Genomic DNA, 18,298 nt, shown 5'->3' with positions numbered 1-18,298 from the left:
CCTTACACCACACCAGTGCCTGTGGCTTCTGGCTGAGGCCACTTACACCACACCAGGGCCTGTGGCTCTTGCTCAGGCCACTTACACCACACCAGGGCCTGTGGCTGCTGGCTGAGGCCACTTACACCACACCAGGGCCTGTGGCTGCTGGCTGAGGCCACTTACACCACACCAGGGCATTAGTTGCTATTGAGGCCACTTACACCACACCAGGGCCTGTGGCTGCTGGCTGAGGCCACTTACACCACACCAGGGCATAAGTTGCTATTGAGGCCAATTACACCACACCAGGGTCTTTGGCTCTTGCTCAGGCCACTTACACCACACCAGGGCCTGTGGCACTGGCTGAGGCCACTTACACCACACCAGGGCCTGTGGCTCTGGCTGAGTCCACTTACACCACACCAGGGCCTGTGGCTGCTGGCTGAGGCCACTTACACCACACCAGGGCCTGTGGCTGCTGGCTGAGGCCACTTACACCACACCAGGGCCTGTGGCTGCTGGCTGAGGCCACTTACACCACACCAGTGCCTGTGGCTTCTGGCTGAGGCCACTTACACCACACCAGGGCCTGTGGCTCTTGCTCAGGCCACTCACATCACACCAGGCCCTGCGCTTCTGGCCGAGGCCATCTTCACCAAACCAGGCCCTGTGCTGCTAGCTGTGGCCATGTACAACACACCAGGCCCTGTGCTGGTTCCTGAGGCCATCTTCAACAATCCATGGCCTGTGCTGTTAGATAAATGCTAAACTGAGCCTTTGGGTTAGGGTATTATGCAAACATGCAGGTATGGTTAAAGGATTGTCTTCGTAACTTCAGGTACTTGCCACCTAATCAGTTGAATCCATAAATTGAGACATTGTGCTGGGGCCAGCAGCTTACGGCCATACCACCCTGAGCACGCCCGACCTCGTCTGATCTCGGAAGCTAAGCAGGGCTGGGCTTGGTTAGTACTTGGATGGGAGACTACCTGGGAATACCTGGTGCTGTAAGCCTTTCATTTTCATGTCATTGAACCGCTTTTGATCCAGAGAAGGGGTGTATTAAAAGACCAAAAGCAGCTGCCCATTAATGAGGGCACATTAACGACATTGATTTTGGCTCTTTTCCAATGTCTTGTGCTGCTAGCTGATGCCACCTACACCACACCAGGGCCTGAGTGACCGGCTGGGGCCACTTACACCACATCAGGGCCTGTGGCTGCTGGCTGAGGCCACCTACACCACACCAGGGCATTAGTTGCTATTGAGGCCAATTACACCACACCAGGGTCTGTGACTCTTGCTCAGGCCACTTACACCACACCAGGGCCTGTGGCACTGGCTGAGGCCACTTACACCACACCAGGGCCTGTGGCTGCTGGCTGAGGCCACTTACACCACACCAGGGCCTGTGGCTGCTGGCTGAGGTCACTTACACCACACCAGGGCCTGTGGCTGCTGGCTGAGGGCACTTACACCACACCAGTGCCTGTGGCTTCTGGCTGAGGCCACTTACACCACACCAGGGCCTGTGGCTCTTGCTCAGGCCACTTACACCACACCAGGGCCTGTGGCTGCTGGCTGAGGCCACTTACACCACACCAGGGCCTGTGGCTCTTGCTCAGGCCACTTACACCACACCAGGGCCTGTGGCACTGGCTGAGGCCACTTACACCACACCAGGGCCTGTGGCTGCTGGCTGAGGCCACCTACACCACACCAGGGCATTAGTTGCTATTGAGGCCAATTACACCACACCAGGGTCTGTGACTCTTGCTCAGGCCACTTACACCACACCAGGGCCTGTGGCACTGCCTGAGGCCACTTACACCACACCAGGGCCTGTGGCTGCTGGCTGAGGCCACTTACACCACACCAGGGCCTGTGGCTGCTGGCTGAGGTCACTTACACCACACCAGGGCCTGTGGCTGCTGGCTGAGGGCACTTACACCACACCAGTGCCTGTGGCTTCTGGCTGAGGCCACATAAACCACACCAGGGCCTGTGGCTGCTGGCTCAGGCCACTTACACCACACCAGGGCCTGTGGCTGCTGGCTGAGGCCACTTACACCACACCAGGGCCTGTGGCTGCTGGCTGAGGCCACTTACACCACACCAGTGCCTGTGGCTGCTGGCTGAGGCCACTTACACCACACCAGGGCATTAGTTGCTATTGAGGCCACTTACACCACATCAGGGCCTTTGGCACTGGCTGAGGCCACTTACACCACACCAGGGCCTGTGGCTGCTGGCTGAGGCCACCTACACCACACCAGGGCATTAGTTGCTATTGAGGCCCCTTACACCACACCAGGGCCTGTGGCACTGGCTGAGGCCACTTACACCACACCAGGGCCTGTGGCTGCTGGCTGAGGCCACCTACACCACACCAGGGCATTAGTTGCTATTGAGGCCAATTACACCACACCAGGGTCTGTGGCTCTTGCTCAGGCCACTTACACCCCACCAGGGCCTGTGGCACTGGTTGAGGCCACTTACACTATACCAGGGCCTGTGGCTCTGGCTGAGGCCACTTACACCACACCAGGGCCTGTGGCTGCTGGCTGAGGCCACTTACACCACACCAGGGCCTGTGGCTGCTGGCTGAGGCCACTTACACCACACCATGGCCTGTGGCTGCTGGCTGAGGCCACTTACACCACACCAGGGCATTAGTTGCTATTGAGGCCCCTTACACCACACCAGGGCCTGTGGCACTGGCTGAGGCCACTTACACCACACCAGGGCCTGTGGCTGCTGGCTGAGGCCACCTACACCAGACCAGGGCATTAGTTGCTATTGAGGCCAATTACACCACACCAGGGTCGGTGGCTCTTGCTCAGGCCACTTACACCACACCAGGGCCTGTGGCACTGGCTGAAGTCACTTACACCACACCAGGGCCTGTGGCTGCTGGCTGAGGCCACTTACACCACACCAGTGCCTGTGGCTTCTGGCTGAGGCCACTTACACCACACCACGGCCTTATTTGCTTCTGAGGCCACTTACACCACACCAGGGCCTGTGGCTCTGGATGAGGCCACTTACACCACACCAGGGCCTTAGTTGCTATTGAGGCCAATTACACCACACCAGGGCCTGTGGCTCTTGCTCAGGCCACTTACACCACACCAGGGCCTGTGGCTGCTGGCTGAGGCCACTTACACCACACCAGTGCCTGTGGCTTCTGGCTGAGGCGACTTACACCACACCAAGGCCTGTGGCTGCTGGCTGAGGCCACTTACACCACACCAGGGTCTGTGGCTCTTGCTCAGGCCACTTACACCACACCAGGGCCTGTGGCTCCTGGCTGAGGCCACATACACCACAATACGGCCTTATTTGCTTCTGAGGCCACTTACACCACACCAGGGCCTGTGGCTGCTGGCTGAGGCCACTTACACCACACCAGGGCATTAGTTGCTATTGAGGCCAATTACACCACACGAGGGTCTGTGGCTCTTGCTCAGGCCACTTACACCACACCAGGGCCTGTGGCACTGGCTGAGGCCACTTACACCACACCAGGGCCTGTGGCTGCTGGCTGAGGCCACCTACACCACACCAGGGCATTAGTTGCTATTGAGGCCAATTACACCACACCAGGGTCTGTGACTCTTGCTCAGGCCACTTACACCACACCAGTGCCTGTGGCACTGGCTGAGGCCACTTACACCACACCAGGGCCTGTGGCTGCTGGCTGAGGCCACTTACACCACACCAGGGCCTGTGGCTGCTGGCTGAGGCCACTTACACCACACCAGGGCCTGTGGCTTCTGGCTGAGGCCACTTACACCACACCAGGGCCTGTGGCTCTTGCTTGGGCCACTTACACCACACCAGGGCCTGTGGCTGCTGGCTGAGGCCACTTACACCACACCAGGGCCTGTGGCTGCTGGCTGAGGCCACTTACACCACACCAGGGCCTGTGGCTGCTTGTTGAGGGCACTTACACCACACCAGTGCCTGTGGCTGCTGGCTGAGGCCACTTACACCACACCAGGGCATTAGTTGCTATTGAGGCCCCTTACACCACACCAGGGCCTGTGGCACTGGCTGAGGCCACTTACACCACACCAGGGCCTGTGGCTGCTGGCTGAGGCCACTTACACCACACCAGGGCCTTAGTTGCTATTGAGGCCAATTACACCACACCAGGGCCTGTGGCTGCTGGCTGAGGCCACTTACACCACACCAGGGCCTGTGGCTGCTGGCTGAGGCCACTTACACCACACAAGGGCCTGTGGCTGCTGGCTGAGGCCACCTACACCACACCAGGGCCTGTGGCTTCTGGCTGAGGCCACTTACACCACACCAGGGCCTGTGGCTCTTGCTCAGGCCACTCATATCACACCAGACCCTGTGCTTCTGGCCGAGGCCATCTTCACCAAACCTGGCCCTGTGCTGCTTGCTGTGGCCATGTACAACACACCAGGCCCTGTGCTGGTTCCTGAGGCCATCTTCAACAATCCAGGGCCTGTGCTGTTAGATAAATGCTAAACTGAGCCTTTGGGTTAGGGTATTATGCAAAAATGCAGGTATGGTTAAAGGATTGTCTTCGTAACTTCAGGTACTTGCCACCTAATCAGTTGAATCCATAAATTGAGACATTGTGCTGGGGCCAGCAGCTTACGGCCATACCACCCTGAGCACGCCCGACCTCGTCTGATCTCGGAAGCTAAGCAGGGCTGGGCTTGGTTAGTACTTGGATGGGAGACCGCCTGGGAATACCTGGTGCTGTAAGCATTTCATTTTCATGTCACTGAACCACTTTTGATCCAGAGAAGGGGTGTATTAAAAGACCAAAAGCAGCTGCCCATTAATGAGGGCACATTAACGACATTGCTTTTGGCTGTTTTCCAATGTCTTGTGCTGCTAGCTGATGCCACCTACACCACACCAGGGCCTGAGTGACCGGCTGGGGCCACTTACACCACATCAGGGCCTGTGGCTGCTGGCTGAGGCCACTTACACCACACCAGGGCCTGTGGCTGTTGGCTGAGGTCACTTACACCACACCAGGGCCTGTGGCTGCTGGCTGAGGCCACCTACACCACACCAGGGCCTTAGTTGCTATTGAGGCCAATTACACCACACCAGGGTCTGTGGCTCTTGCTCAAGCCACTTACACCACACCAGGGCCTGTGGCTGCTGGCTGAGGCCACTTACACCACACCAGGGCATTAGTTGCTATTGAGGCCACTGACACCACACCAGGGCCTGTGGCTGCTGGCTGAGGCCACCTACACCACACCAGGGCATTAGTTGCTATTGAGGCCAATTACACCACACCAGGGTCTTTGGCTCTTGCTCAGGCCACTTACACCACACCAGGGCCTGTGGCAGTGGCTGAGGCCACTTACACCACACCAGGGCCTGTGGCTCTGGCTGAGGCCACTTACACCACACCAGGGCCTGTGGCTGCTGGCTGAGGCCACTTACACCACACCAGGGCCTGTGGCTGCTGGCTGAGGCCACTTACACCACACCAGGGCCTGTGGCTGCTGGCTGAGGCCACTTACACCACACCAGTGCCTGTGGCTTCTGGCTGAGGCCACTTACACCACACCAGGGCCTGTGGCTCTTGCTCAGGCCACTCACATCACACCAGGCCCTGCGCTTCTGGCCGAGGCCATCTTCACCAAACCAGGCCCTGTGCTGCTAGCTGTGGCCATGTACAACACACCAGGCCCTGTGCTGGTTCCTGAGGCCATCTTCAACAATCCATGGCCTGTGCTGTTAGATAAATGCTAAACTGAGCCTTTGGGTTAGGGTATTATGCAAACATGCAGGTATGGTTAAAGGATTGTCTTCGTAACTTCAGGTACTTGCCACCTAATCAGTTGAATCCATAAATTGAGACATTGTGCTGGGGCCAGCAGCTTACGGCCATACCACCCTGAGCACGCCCGACCTCGTCTGATCTCGGAAGCTAAGCAGGGCTGGGCTTGGTTTGTACTTGGATGGGAGACTACCTGGTGCTGTAAGCCTTTCATTTTCATGTCATTGAACCGCTTTTGATCCAGAGAAGGGGTGTATTAAAAGACCAAAAGCAGCTGCCCATTAATGATGGCACATTAACGACATTGCTTTTGGCTGTTTTACAATGTCTTGTGCTGCTAGCTGATGCCACCTACACCACACCAGGGCCTGAGTGACCGGCTGGGGCCACTTACACCACATCAGGGCCTGTGGCTGCTGGCTGAGGCCACTTACACCACACCAGGGCCTGTGGCTGCTGGCTGAGGCCACTTACACCACACCAGGGCATTAGTTGCTATTGAGGCCAATTACACCACACCAGGGTCTGTGGCTCTTGCTCAGGCCACTTACACCACACCAGGGCCTGTGGCACTGGCTGAGGCCACTTACACCGCACCAGGGCCTGTGGCTGCTGGCTGAGGCCACCTACACCACACCAGGGCATTAGTTGCTATTGAGGCCAATTACACCACACCAGGGTCTGTGACTCTTGCTCAGGCCACTTACACCACACCAGGGCCTGTGGCACTGGCTGAGGCCACTTACACCACACCAGGGCCTGTGGCTGCTGGCTGAGGCCACTTACACCACACCAGGGCCTGTGGCTGCTGGCTGAGGTCACTTACACCACACCAGGGCCTGTGGCTGCTGGCTGAGGGCACTTACACCACACCAGTGCCTGTGGCTTCTGGCTGAGGCCACTTACACCACACCAGGGCCTGTGGCTCTTGCTCAGGCCACTTACACCACACCAGGGCCTGTGCTGCTGGCTGAGGCCACTTACACCACACCAGGGCCTGTGGCTGCTGGCTGAGGCCACTTACACCACACCAGGGCCTGTGGCTGCTGGCTGAGGGCACTTACACCACACCAGTGCCTGTGGCTGCTGGCTGAGGCCACTTACACCACACCAGGGCATTAGTTGCTATTGAGGCCCCTTACACCACACCAGGGCCTGTGGCACTGGCTGAGGCCACTTACACCACACCAGGGCCTGTGGCTGCTGGCTGAGGCCACCTACACCACACCAGGGCATTAGTTGCTATTGAGGCCAATTACACCACACCAGGGTCTGTGGCTCTTGCTCAGGCCACTTACACCACACCAGGGCCTGTGGCACTGGCTGAGGCCACTTACACTACACCAGGGCCTGTGGCTCTGGCTGAGGCCACTTACACCACACCAGGGCCTGTGGCTGCTGGCTGAGGCCACTTACACCACACCAGGGCCTGTGGCTTCTGGCTGAGGCCACTTACACCACACCAGGGCCTGTGGCTCTTGCTTGGGCCACTTACACCACACCAGGGCCTGTGGCTGCTGGCTGAGGCCACTTACACCACACCAGGGCCTGTGGCTGCTGGCTGAGGCCACTTACACCACACCAGGGCCTGTGGCTGCTTGTTGAGGGCACTTACACCACACCAGTGCCTGTGGCTGCTGGCTGAGGCCACTTACACCACACCAGGGCATTAGTTGCTATTGAGGCCCCTTACACCACACCAGGGCCTGTGGCACTGGCTGAGGCCACTTACACCACACCAGGGCCTGTGGCTGCTGGCTGAGGCCACTTACACCACACCAGGGCCTTAGTTGCTATTGAGGCCAATTACACCACACCAGGGCCTGTGGCTGCTGGCTGAGGCCACTTACACCACACCAGGGCCTGTGGCTGCTGGCTGAGGCCACTTACACCACACAAGGGCCTGTGGCTGCTGGCTGAGGCCACCTACACCACACCAGGGCCTGTGGCTTCTGGCTGAGGCCACTTACACCACACCAGGGCCTGTGGCTCTTGCTCAGGCCACTCATATCACACCAGACCCTGTGCTTCTGGCCGAGGCCATCTTCACCAAACCTGGCCCTGTGCTGCTTGCTGTGGCCATGTACAACACACCAGGCCCTGTGCTGGTTCCTGAGGCCATCTTCAACAATCCAGGGCCTGTGCTGTTAGATAAATGCTAAACTGAGCCTTTGGGTTAGGGTATTATGCAAAAATGCAGGTATGGTTAAAGGATTGTCTTCGTAACTTCAGGTACTTGCCACCTAATCAGTTGAATCCATAAATTGAGACATTGTGCTGGGGCCAGCAGCTTACGGCCATACCACCCTGAGCACGCCCGACCTCGTCTGATCTCGGAAGCTAAGCAGGGCTGGGCTTGGTTAGTACTTGGATGGGAGACCGCCTGGGAATACCTGGTGCTGTAAGCATTTCATTTTCATGTCACTGAACCACTTTTGATCCAGAGAAGGGGTGTATTAAAAGACCAAAAGCAGCTGCCCATTAATGAGGGCACATTAACGACATTGCTTTTGGCTGTTTTCCAATGTCTTGTGCTGCTAGCTGATGCCACCTACACCACACCAGGGCCTGAGTGACCGGCTGGGGCCACTTACACCACATCAGGGCCTGTGGCTGCTGGCTGAGGCCACTTACACCACACCAGGGCCTGTGGCTGTTGGCTGAGGTCACTTACACCACACCAGGGCCTGTGGCTGCTGGCTGAGGCCACCTACACCACACCAGGGCCTTAGTTGCTATTGAGGCCAATTACACCACACCAGGGTCTGTGGCTCTTGCTCAAGCCACTTACACCACACCAGGGCCTGTGGCTGCTGGCTGAGGCCACTTACACCACACCAGGGCATTAGTTGCTATTGAGGCCACTGACACCACACCAGGGCCTGTGGCTGCTGGCTGAGGCCACCTACACCACACCAGGGCATTAGTTGCTATTGAGGCCAATTACACCACACCAGGGTCTTTGGCTCTTGCTCAGGCCACTTACACCACACCAGGGCCTGTGGCAGTGGCTGAGGCCACTTACACCACACCAGGGCCTGTGGCTCTGGCTGAGGCCACTTACACCACACCAGGGCCTGTGGCTGCTGGCTGAGGCCACTTACACCACACCAGGGCCTGTGGCTGCTGGCTGAGGCCACTTACACCACACCAGGGCCTGTGGCTGCTGGCTGAGGCCACTTACACCACACCAGTGCCTGTGGCTTCTGGCTGAGGCCACTTACACCACACCAGGGCCTGTGGCTCTTGCTCAGGCCACTCACATCACACCAGGCCCTGCGCTTCTGGCCGAGGCCATCTTCACCAAACCAGGCCCTGTGCTGCTAGCTGTGGCCATGTACAACACACCAGGCCCTGTGCTGGTTCCTGAGGCCATCTTCAACAATCCATGGCCTGTGCTGTTAGATAAATGCTAAACTGAGCCTTTGGGTTAGGGTATTATGCAAACATGCAGGTATGGTTAAAGGATTGTCTTCGTAACTTCAGGTACTTGCCACCTAATCAGTTGAATCCATAAATTGAGACATTGTGCTGGGGCCAGCAGCTTACGGCCATACCACCCTGAGCACGCCCGACCTCGTCTGATCTCGGAAGCTAAGCAGGGCTGGGCTTGGTTTGTACTTGGATGGGAGACTACCTGGTGCTGTAAGCCTTTCATTTTCATGTCATTGAACCGCTTTTGATCCAGAGAAGGGGTGTATTAAAAGACCAAAAGCAGCTGCCCATTAATGATGGCACATTAACGACATTGCTTTTGGCTGTTTTACAATGTCTTGTGCTGCTAGCTGATGCCACCTACACCACACCAGGGCCTGAGTGACCGGCTGGGGCCACTTACACCACATCAGGGCCTGTGGCTGCTGGCTGAGGCCACTTACACCACACCAGGGCCTGTGGCTGCTGGCTGAGGCCACTTACACCACACCAGGGCATTAGTTGCTATTGAGGCCAATTACACCACACCAGGGTCTGTGGCTCTTGCTCAGGCCACTTACACCACACCAGGGCCTGTGGCACTGGCTGAGGCCACTTACACCGCACCAGGGCCTGTGGCTGCTGGCTGAGGCCACCTACACCACACCAGGGCATTAGTTGCTATTGAGGCCAATTACACCACACCAGGGTCTGTGACTCTTGCTCAGGCCACTTACACCACACCAGGGCCTGTGGCACTGGCTGAGGCCACTTACACCACACCAGGGCCTGTGGCTGCTGGCTGAGGCCACTTACACCACACCAGGGCCTGTGGCTGCTGGCTGAGGTCACTTACACCACACCAGGGCCTGTGGCTGCTGGCTGAGGGCACTTACACCACACCAGTGCCTGTGGCTTCTGGCTGAGGCCACTTACACCACACCAGGGCCTGTGGCTCTTGCTCAGGCCACTTACACCACACCAGGGCCTGTGCTGCTGGCTGAGGCCACTTACACCACACCAGGGCCTGTGGCTGCTGGCTGAGGCCACTTACACCACACCAGGGCCTGTGGCTGCTGGCTGAGGGCACTTACACCACACCAGTGCCTGTGGCTGCTGGCTGAGGCCACTTACACCACACCAGGGCATTAGTTGCTATTGAGGCCCCTTACACCACACCAGGGCCTGTGGCACTGGCTGAGGCCACTTACACCACACCAGGGCCTGTGGCTGCTGGCTGAGGCCACCTACACCACACCAGGGCATTAGTTGCTATTGAGGCCAATTACACCACACCAGGGTCTGTGGCTCTTGCTCAGGCCACTTACACCACACCAGGGCCTGTGGCACTGGCTGAGGCCACTTACACTACACCAGGGCCTGTGGCTCTGGCTGAGGCCACTTACACCACACCAGGGCCTGTGGCTGCTGGCTGAGGCCACTTACACCACACCAGGGCCTGTGGCTGCTGGCTGAGGCCACTTACACCACACCAGGGCCTGTGGCTGCTGGCTGAGGCCACTTACACCACACCAGGGTCTGTGGCTCTTGCTCAGGCCACTTACACCACACCAGGGCCTGTGGCACTGGCTGAGGCCACTTACACCGCACCAGGGCCTGTGGCTCTGGCTGAGGCCACTTACACCACACCAGGGCCTGTGGCTGCTGGCTGAGGCCACTTACACCACACCAGGGCCTGTGGCTGCTGGCTGAGGCCACTTACACCACACCAGGGCCTGTGGCTGCTGGCTGAGGCCACTTACACCACACCAGTGCCTGTGGCTTCTGGCTGAGGCCACTTACACCACACCAGGGCCTGTGGCTCTTGCTCAGGCCACTCACATCACACCAGGCCCTGCGCTTCTGGCCGAGGCCATCTTCACCAAACCAGGCCCTGTGCTGCTAGCTGTGGCCATGTACAACACACCAGGCCCTGTGCTGGTTCCTGAGGCCATCTTCAACAATCCAGGGCCTGTGCTGTTAGATAAATGCTAAACTGAGCCTTTGGGTTAGGGTATTATGCAAACATGCAGGTATGGTTAAAGGATTGTCTTCGTAACTTCAGGTACTTGCCACCTAATCAGTTGAATCCATAAATTGAGACATTGTGCTGGGGCCAGCAGCTTACGGCCATACCACCCTGAGCACGCCCGACCTCGTCTGATCTCGGAAGCTAAGCAGGGCTGGGCTTGGTTAGTACTTGGATGGGAGACCGCCTGGGAATACCTGGTGCTGTAAGCCTTTCATTTTCATGCCATTGAACCGCTTTTGATCCAGAGAAGGGGTGTATTAAAAGACCAAAAGCAGCTGCCCATTAATGAGGGCACATTAACGACATTGCTTTTGGCTGTTTTCCAATGTCTTGTGCTGCTAGCTGATGCCACCTACACCACACCAGGGCCTGAGTGACCAGCTGGGGCCACGTACACCACATCAGGGCCTGTGGCTGCTGGCTGAGGCCACTTACACCACACCAGGGCCTGTGGCTGCTGGCTGAGGCCACTTACACCACACCAGGGCCTGTGGCTGCTGGCTGAGGCCACCTACACCACACCAGGGCCTTAGTTGCTATTGAGGCCAATTACACCACAACAGGGTCTGTGGCTCTTGCTCAGGCCACTTACACCACACCAGGGCCTGTGGCACTGGCTGAGGCCACTTACACCACACCAGGACCTGTGGCTCTGGCTGAGGCCACTTACACCACACCAGGGCCTGTGGCTGCTGGCTGAGGCCACTTACACCACACCAGGGCCTGTGGCTGCTGGCTGAGGCCACTTACACCACACCAGGGCCTGTGGCTGCTGGCTGAGGCCACTTACACCACACCAGGGCCTGTGGCTGCTGGCTGAGGCCACTTACACCACACCAGGGCCTGTGGCACTGGCTGAGGCCACTTACACCACACCAGGACCTGTGGCTCTGGCTGAGGCCACTTACACCACACCCGGACCTGTGGCTCTGGCTGAGGCCACTTACACCACACCAGGGCCTGTGGCTGCTGGCTGAGGCCACTTACACCACACCAGGGCATTAGTTGCTATTGAGGCCACTTACACCACACCAGGGCCTGTGGCTGCTGGCTGAGGCCACCTACACCACACCAGGGCATTAGTTGCTATTGAGGCCAATTACACCACACCAGGGTCTGTGGCTCTTGCTCAGGCCACTTACACCACACCAGGGCCTGTGGCACTGGCTGAGGCCACTTACACCACACCAGGACCTGTGGCTCTGGCTGAGGCCAATTACACCACACCAGGGCCTGTGGCTGCTGGCTGAGGCCACTTACACCACACCAGGGCCTGTGGCTTCTGGCTGAGGCCACTTACACCACACCAGGGCCTGTGGCACTGGCTGAGGCCACTTACACCACACCAGGACCTGTGGCTCTGGCTGAGGCCACTTACACCACACCAGGGCCTGTGGCTGCTGGCTGAGGCCACTTACACCACACCAGGGCCTGTGGCTGCTGGCTGAGGCCACTTACACCACACCAGGGCCTGTGGCTGCTGGCTGAGGCCACTTACACCACACCAGTGCCTGTGGCTTCTGGCTCAGGCCACTCACATCACACCAGGCCCTGTGCTGCTAGCTGTGGCCATGTACAACACACCAGGCCCTGTGCTGGTTCCTGAGGCCATCTTCAACAATCCAGGGCCTGTGCTGTTAGATAAATGCTAAACTGAGCCTTTGGGTTAGGGTATTATGCAAACATGCAGGTATGGTTAAAGGATTGTCTTCGTAACTTCAGGTACTTGCCACCTAATCAGTTGAATCCATAAATTGAGACATTGTGCTGGGGCCAGCAGCTTACGGCCATACCACCCTGAGCACGCCCGACCTCGTCTGATCTCGGAAGCTAAGCAGGGCTGGGCTTGGTTAGTACTTGGATGGGAGACTACCTGGGAATACCTGGTGCTGTAAGCCTTTCATTTTCATGTCATTGAACCGCTTTTGATCCAGAGAAGGGGTGTATTAAAAGACCAAAAGCAGCTGCCCATTAATGAGGGCACATTAACGACATTGCTTTTGGCTGTTTTCCAATGTCTTGTGCTGCTAGCTGATGCCACCTACACCACACCAGGGCCTGAGTGACCGGCTGGGGCCACTTACACCACATCAGGGCCTGTGGCTGCTGGCTGAGGCCACTTACACCACACCAGGGCCTGTGGCTGCTGGCTGAGGCCACTTACACCACACCAGGGCATTAGTTGCTATTGAGGCCAATTACACCACACCAGGGTCTGTGGCACTGGCTGAGGCCACTTACACCACACCAGGGCCTGTGGCTGCTGGCTGAGGCCACTTACACCACACCAGGGCCTGTGGCTGCTGGCTGAGGTCACTTACACCACACCAGGGCATTAGTTGCTATTGAGGCCCCTTACACCACACCAGTGCCTGTGGCTTCTGGCTGAGGCCACTTACACCACACCAGGGCCTGTGGCTCTTGCTCAGGCCACTTACACCACACCAGGGCCTGTGGCTGCTGGCTGAGGCCACTTACACCACACCAGGGCCTGTGGCTGCTGGCTGAGGCCACTTACACCACACCAGGGCATTAGTTGCTATTGAGGCCACTTACACCACACCAGGGCCTGTGGCTGCTGGCTGAGGCCACTTACACCACACCAGGGCATAAGTTGCTATTGAGGCCAATTACACCACACCAGGGTCTTTGGCTCTTGCTCAGGCCACTTACACCACACCAGGGCCTGTGGCACTGGCTGAGGCCACTTACACCACACCAGGGCCTGTGGCTCTGGCTGAGGCCACTTACACCACACCAGGGCCTGTGGCTGCTGGCTGAGGCCACTTACACCACACCAGGGCCTGTGGCTGCTGGCTGAGGCCACTTACACCACACCAGGGCCTGTGGCTGCTGGCTGAGGCCACTTACACCACACCAGGGCATTAGTTGCTATTGAGGCCAATTACACCACACCAGGGTCTGTGGCTCTTGCTCAGGCCACTTACACCACACCAGGGCCTGTGGCACTGGCTGAGGCCACTTACACCACACCAGGGCCTGTGGCTGCTGGCTGAGGCCACCTACACCACACCAGGGCATTAGTTGCTATTGAGGCCAATTACACCACACCAGGGTCTGTGACTCTTGCTCAGGCCACTTACACCACACCAGGGCCTGTGGCACTGGCTGAGGCCACTTACACCACACCAGGGCCTGTGGCTGCTGGCTGAGGCCACTTACACCACACCAGGGCCTGTGGCTGCTGGCTGAGGTCACTTACACCACACCAGGGCCTGTGGCTGCTGGCTGAGGGCACTTACACCACACCAGTGCCTGTGGCTTCTGGCTGAGGCCACTTACACCACACCAGGGCCTGTGGCTCTTGCTCAGGCCACTTACACCACACCAAGGCCTGTGGCTGCTGGCTGAGGCCACTTACACCACACCAGGGCCTGTGGCTCTTGCTCAGGCCACTTACACCACACCAGGGCCTGTGGCACTGGCTGAGGCCACTTACACCACACCAGGGCCTGTGGCTGCTGGCTGAGGCCACCTACACCACACCAGGGCATTAGTTGCTATTGAGGCCAATTACACCACACCAGGGTCTGTGACTCTTGCTCAGGCCACTTACACCACACCAGGGCCTGTGGCACTGGCTGAGGCCACTTACACCACACCAGGGCCTGTGGCTGCTGGCTGAGGCCACTTACACCACACCAGGGCCTGTGGCTGCTGGCTGAGGTCACTTACACCACACCAGGGCCTGTGGCTGCTGGCTGAGGGCACTTACACCACACCAGTGCCTGTGGCTTCTGGCTGAGGCCACTTACACCACACCAGGGCCTGTGGCTGCTGGCTCAGGCCACTTACACCACACCAGGGCCTGTGGCTGCTGGCTGAGGCCACTTACACCACACCAGGGCCTGTGGCTGCTGGCTGAGGCCACTTACACCACACCAGTGCCTGTGGCTGCTGGCTGAGGCCACTTACACCACACCAGGGCATTTGTTGCTATTGAGGCCCCTTACACCACACCAGGGCCTGTGGCACTGGCTGAGGCCACTTACACCACAACAGGGCATTAGTTGCTATTGAGGCCAATTACACCACACCAGGGTCTGTGGCTCTTGCTCAGGCCACTTACACCACACCAGGGCCTGTGGCACTGGCTGAGGCCACTTACACTACACCAGGGCCTGTGGCTGCTGGCTGAGGCCACATACACCACAACAGGGCATTAGTTGCTATTGAGGCCAATTACACCACACCAGGGTCTGTGGCTCTTGCTCAGGCCACTTACACCACACCAGGGCCTGTGGCACTGGCTGAGGCCACTTACACTACACCAGGGCCTGTGGCTCTGGCTGAGGCCACTTACACCACACCAGGGCCTGTGGCTGCTGGCTGAGGCCACTTACACCACACCAGGGCCTGTGGCTGCTGGCTGAGGCCACTTACACCACACCAGGGCCTGTGGCTGCTGGCTGAGGCCACTTACACCACACCAGGTCCTGTGGCTGCTGGCTGAGGCCACTTACACCACACCAGTGCCTGTGGCTTCTGGCTGAGGCCACTTACACCACACCAGGGCCTGTGGCTCTTGCTCAGGCCACTCACATCACACCAGGCCCTGCGCTTCTGGCCGAGGCCATCTTCACCAAACCAGGCCCTGTGCTGCTAGCTGTGGCCATGTACAACACACCAGGCCCTGTGCTGGTTCCTGAGGCCATCTTCAACAATCCAGGGCCTGTGCTGTTAGATAAATGCTAAACTGAGCCTTTGGGTTAGGGTATTATGCAAACATGCAGGTATGGTTAAAGGATTGTCTTCGTAACTCCAGGTACTTGCCACCTAATCAGTTGAATCCATAAATTGAGACATTGTGCTGGGGCCAGCAGCTTACGGCCATACCACCCTGAGCATGCCCGACCTCGTCTGATCTCGGAAGCTAAACAGGGCTGGGCTTGGTTAGTACTTGGATGGGAGACTACCTGGGAATACCTGGTGCTGTAAGCCTTTCATTTTCATGTCATTGAACCGCTTTTGATCCAGAGAAGGGGTGTATTAAAAGACCAAAAGCAGCTGCCCATTAATGAGGGCACATTAACGACATTGATTTTGGCTCTTTTCCAATGTCTTGTGCTGCTAGCTGATGCCACCTACACCACACCAGGGCCTGAGTGACCGGCTGGGGCCACTTACACCACATCAGGGCCTGTGGCTGCAGGCTGAGGCCACCTACACCACACCAGGGCATTAGTTGCTATTGAGGCCAATTACACCACACCAGGGTCTGTGACTCTTGCTCAGGCCACTTACACCACACCAGGGCCTGTGGCACTGGCTGAGGCCACTTACACCACACCAGGGCCTGTGGCTGCTGGCTGAGGCCACTTACACCACACCAGGGCCTGTGGCTGCTGGCTGAGGTCACTTACACCACACCAGGGCCTGTGGCTGCTGGCTGAGGGCACTTACACCACACCAGTGCCTGTGGCTTCTGGCTGAGGCCACTTACACCACACCAGGGCCTGTGGCTCTTGCTCAGGCCACTTACACCACACCAGGGCCTGTGGCTGCTGGCTGAGGCCACTTACACCACACCAGGGCCTGTGGCTCTTGCTCAGGCCACTTACACCACACCAGGGCCTGTGGCACTGGCTGAGGCCACTTACACCACACCAGGGCCTGTGGCTGCTGGCTGAGGCCACCTACACCACACCAGGGCATTAGTTGCTATTGAGGCCAATTACACCACACCAGGGTCTGTGACTCTTGCTCAGGCCACTTACACCACACCAGGGCCTGTGGCACTGGCTGAGGCCACTTACACCACACCAGGGCCTGTGGCTGCTGGCTGAGGCCACTTACACCACACCAGGGCCTGTGGCTGCTGGCTGAGGTCACTTACACCACACCAGGGCCTGTGGCTGCTGGCTGAGGGCACTTACACCACACCAGTGCCTGTGGCTTCTGGCTGAGGCCACATACACCACACCAGGGCCTGTGGCTGCTGGCTCAGGCCACTTACACCACACCAGGGCCTGTGGCTGCTGGCTGAGGCCACTTACACCACACCAGGGCCTGTGGCTGCTGGCTGAGGCCACTTACACCACACCAGTGCCTGTGGCTGCTGGCTGAGGCCACTTACACCACACCAGGGCATTAGTTGCTATTGAGGCCACTTACACCACATCAGGGCCTGTGGCTGCTGGCTGAGGCCACCTACACCACACCAGGGCATTAGTTGCTATTGAGGCCCCTTATACAACACCGGGGCCTGTGGCACTGGCTGAGGCCACTTACACCACACCAGGGCCTGTGGCTGCTGGCTGAGGCCACCTACACCACACCAGGGCATTAGTTGCTATTGAGGCCAATTACACCACACCAGGGTCTGTGGCTCTTGCTCAGGCCACTTACACCCCACCAGGGCCTGTGGCACTGGTTGAGGCCACTTACACTATACCAGGGCCTGTGGCTCTGGCTGAGGCCACTTACACCACACCAGGCCCTGTGCTGGTTCCTGAGGCCATCTTCAACAATCCAGGGCCTGTGCTGTTAGATAAATGCTAAACTGAGCCTTTGGGTTAGGGTATTATGCAAACATGCAGGTATGGTTAAAGGATTGTCTTCGTAACTTCAGGTACTTGCCACCTAATCAGTTGAATCCATAAATTGAGACATTGTGCTGGGGCCAGCAGCTTACGGCCATACCACCCTGAGCACGCCCGACCTCGTCTAATCTCGGAAGCTAAGCAGGGCTGGGCTTGGTTAGTACTTGGATGGGAGACTGCCTGGGAATACCTGGTGCTATAAGCCTTTCATTTTCATGTCATTGAACCGCTTTTGATCCAGAGAAGGGGTGTATTAAAAGACCAAAAGCAGCTGCCCATTAATGAGGGCACATTAACGACATTGCTTTTGGCTGTTTTCCAATGTCTTGTGCTGCTAGCTGATGCCACCTACACCACACCAGGGCCTGAGTGACCGGCTGGGGCCACTTACACCACATCAGGGCCTGTGGCTGCTGGATGAGGCCACTTACACCACACCAGGGCCTGTGGCTGCGGGCTGAGGCCACTTACACCACACCAGGGCATTAGTTGCTATTGAGGCCAATTACACCACACCAGGGTCTG

The 18,298-nt window shown here is 58.2% G+C and overlaps 6 non-coding genes and 3 pseudogenes across 6 annotated transcripts; all 9 read left to right on the top strand.

The window, feature by feature from the left end:
- The first annotated feature begins 877 nt into the window (after window positions 1–877).
- LOC145427828 (5S ribosomal RNA) lies at window positions 878–996 on the top strand. Its single transcript, XR_013908370.1, has one exon. It is a non-coding gene; the product is annotated as a 5S ribosomal RNA (ribosomal RNA).
- Window positions 997–4,609: 3,613 nt separating this feature from the next.
- LOC145426356 (5S ribosomal RNA) lies at window positions 4,610–4,728 on the top strand. The gene has a single exon (XR_013907066.1). It is a non-coding gene; the product is annotated as a 5S ribosomal RNA (ribosomal RNA).
- A 1,135-nt stretch (window positions 4,729–5,863) lies between these two features.
- Window positions 5,864–5,972, top strand: LOC145427473 (5S ribosomal RNA; annotated as a pseudogene).
- Window positions 5,973–8,053: 2,081 nt separating this feature from the next.
- On the top strand, window positions 8,054–8,172 carry LOC145426344 (5S ribosomal RNA). The gene has a single exon (XR_013907054.1). It is a non-coding gene; the product is annotated as a 5S ribosomal RNA (ribosomal RNA).
- A 1,135-nt stretch (window positions 8,173–9,307) lies between these two features.
- Window positions 9,308–9,416, top strand: LOC145427472 (5S ribosomal RNA; annotated as a pseudogene).
- Window positions 9,417–11,300: 1,884 nt separating this feature from the next.
- On the top strand, window positions 11,301–11,419 carry LOC145427564 (5S ribosomal RNA). The gene has a single exon (XR_013908106.1). It is a non-coding gene; the product is annotated as a 5S ribosomal RNA (ribosomal RNA).
- Window positions 11,420–12,989: 1,570 nt separating this feature from the next.
- Window positions 12,990–13,108, top strand: LOC145427827 (5S ribosomal RNA). Its single transcript, XR_013908369.1, has one exon. It is a non-coding gene; the product is annotated as a 5S ribosomal RNA (ribosomal RNA).
- A 2,945-nt stretch (window positions 13,109–16,053) lies between these two features.
- On the top strand, window positions 16,054–16,172 carry LOC145426893 (5S ribosomal RNA). The gene has a single exon (XR_013907614.1). It is a non-coding gene; the product is annotated as a 5S ribosomal RNA (ribosomal RNA).
- A 1,687-nt stretch (window positions 16,173–17,859) lies between these two features.
- Window positions 17,860–17,978, top strand: LOC145427316 (5S ribosomal RNA; annotated as a pseudogene).
- Window positions 17,979–18,298: the final 320 nt, after the last annotated feature.

The sequence above is a fragment of the Astatotilapia calliptera genome, chromosome 3 (assembly GCF_964374335.1).
Source record: "Astatotilapia calliptera chromosome 3, fAstCal68.1, whole genome shotgun sequence".
Classification (NCBI taxonomy): domain Eukaryota; kingdom Metazoa; phylum Chordata; class Actinopteri; order Cichliformes; family Cichlidae; genus Astatotilapia; species Astatotilapia calliptera.
This window is presented reverse-complemented; position numbering and strand designations above follow the sequence as displayed.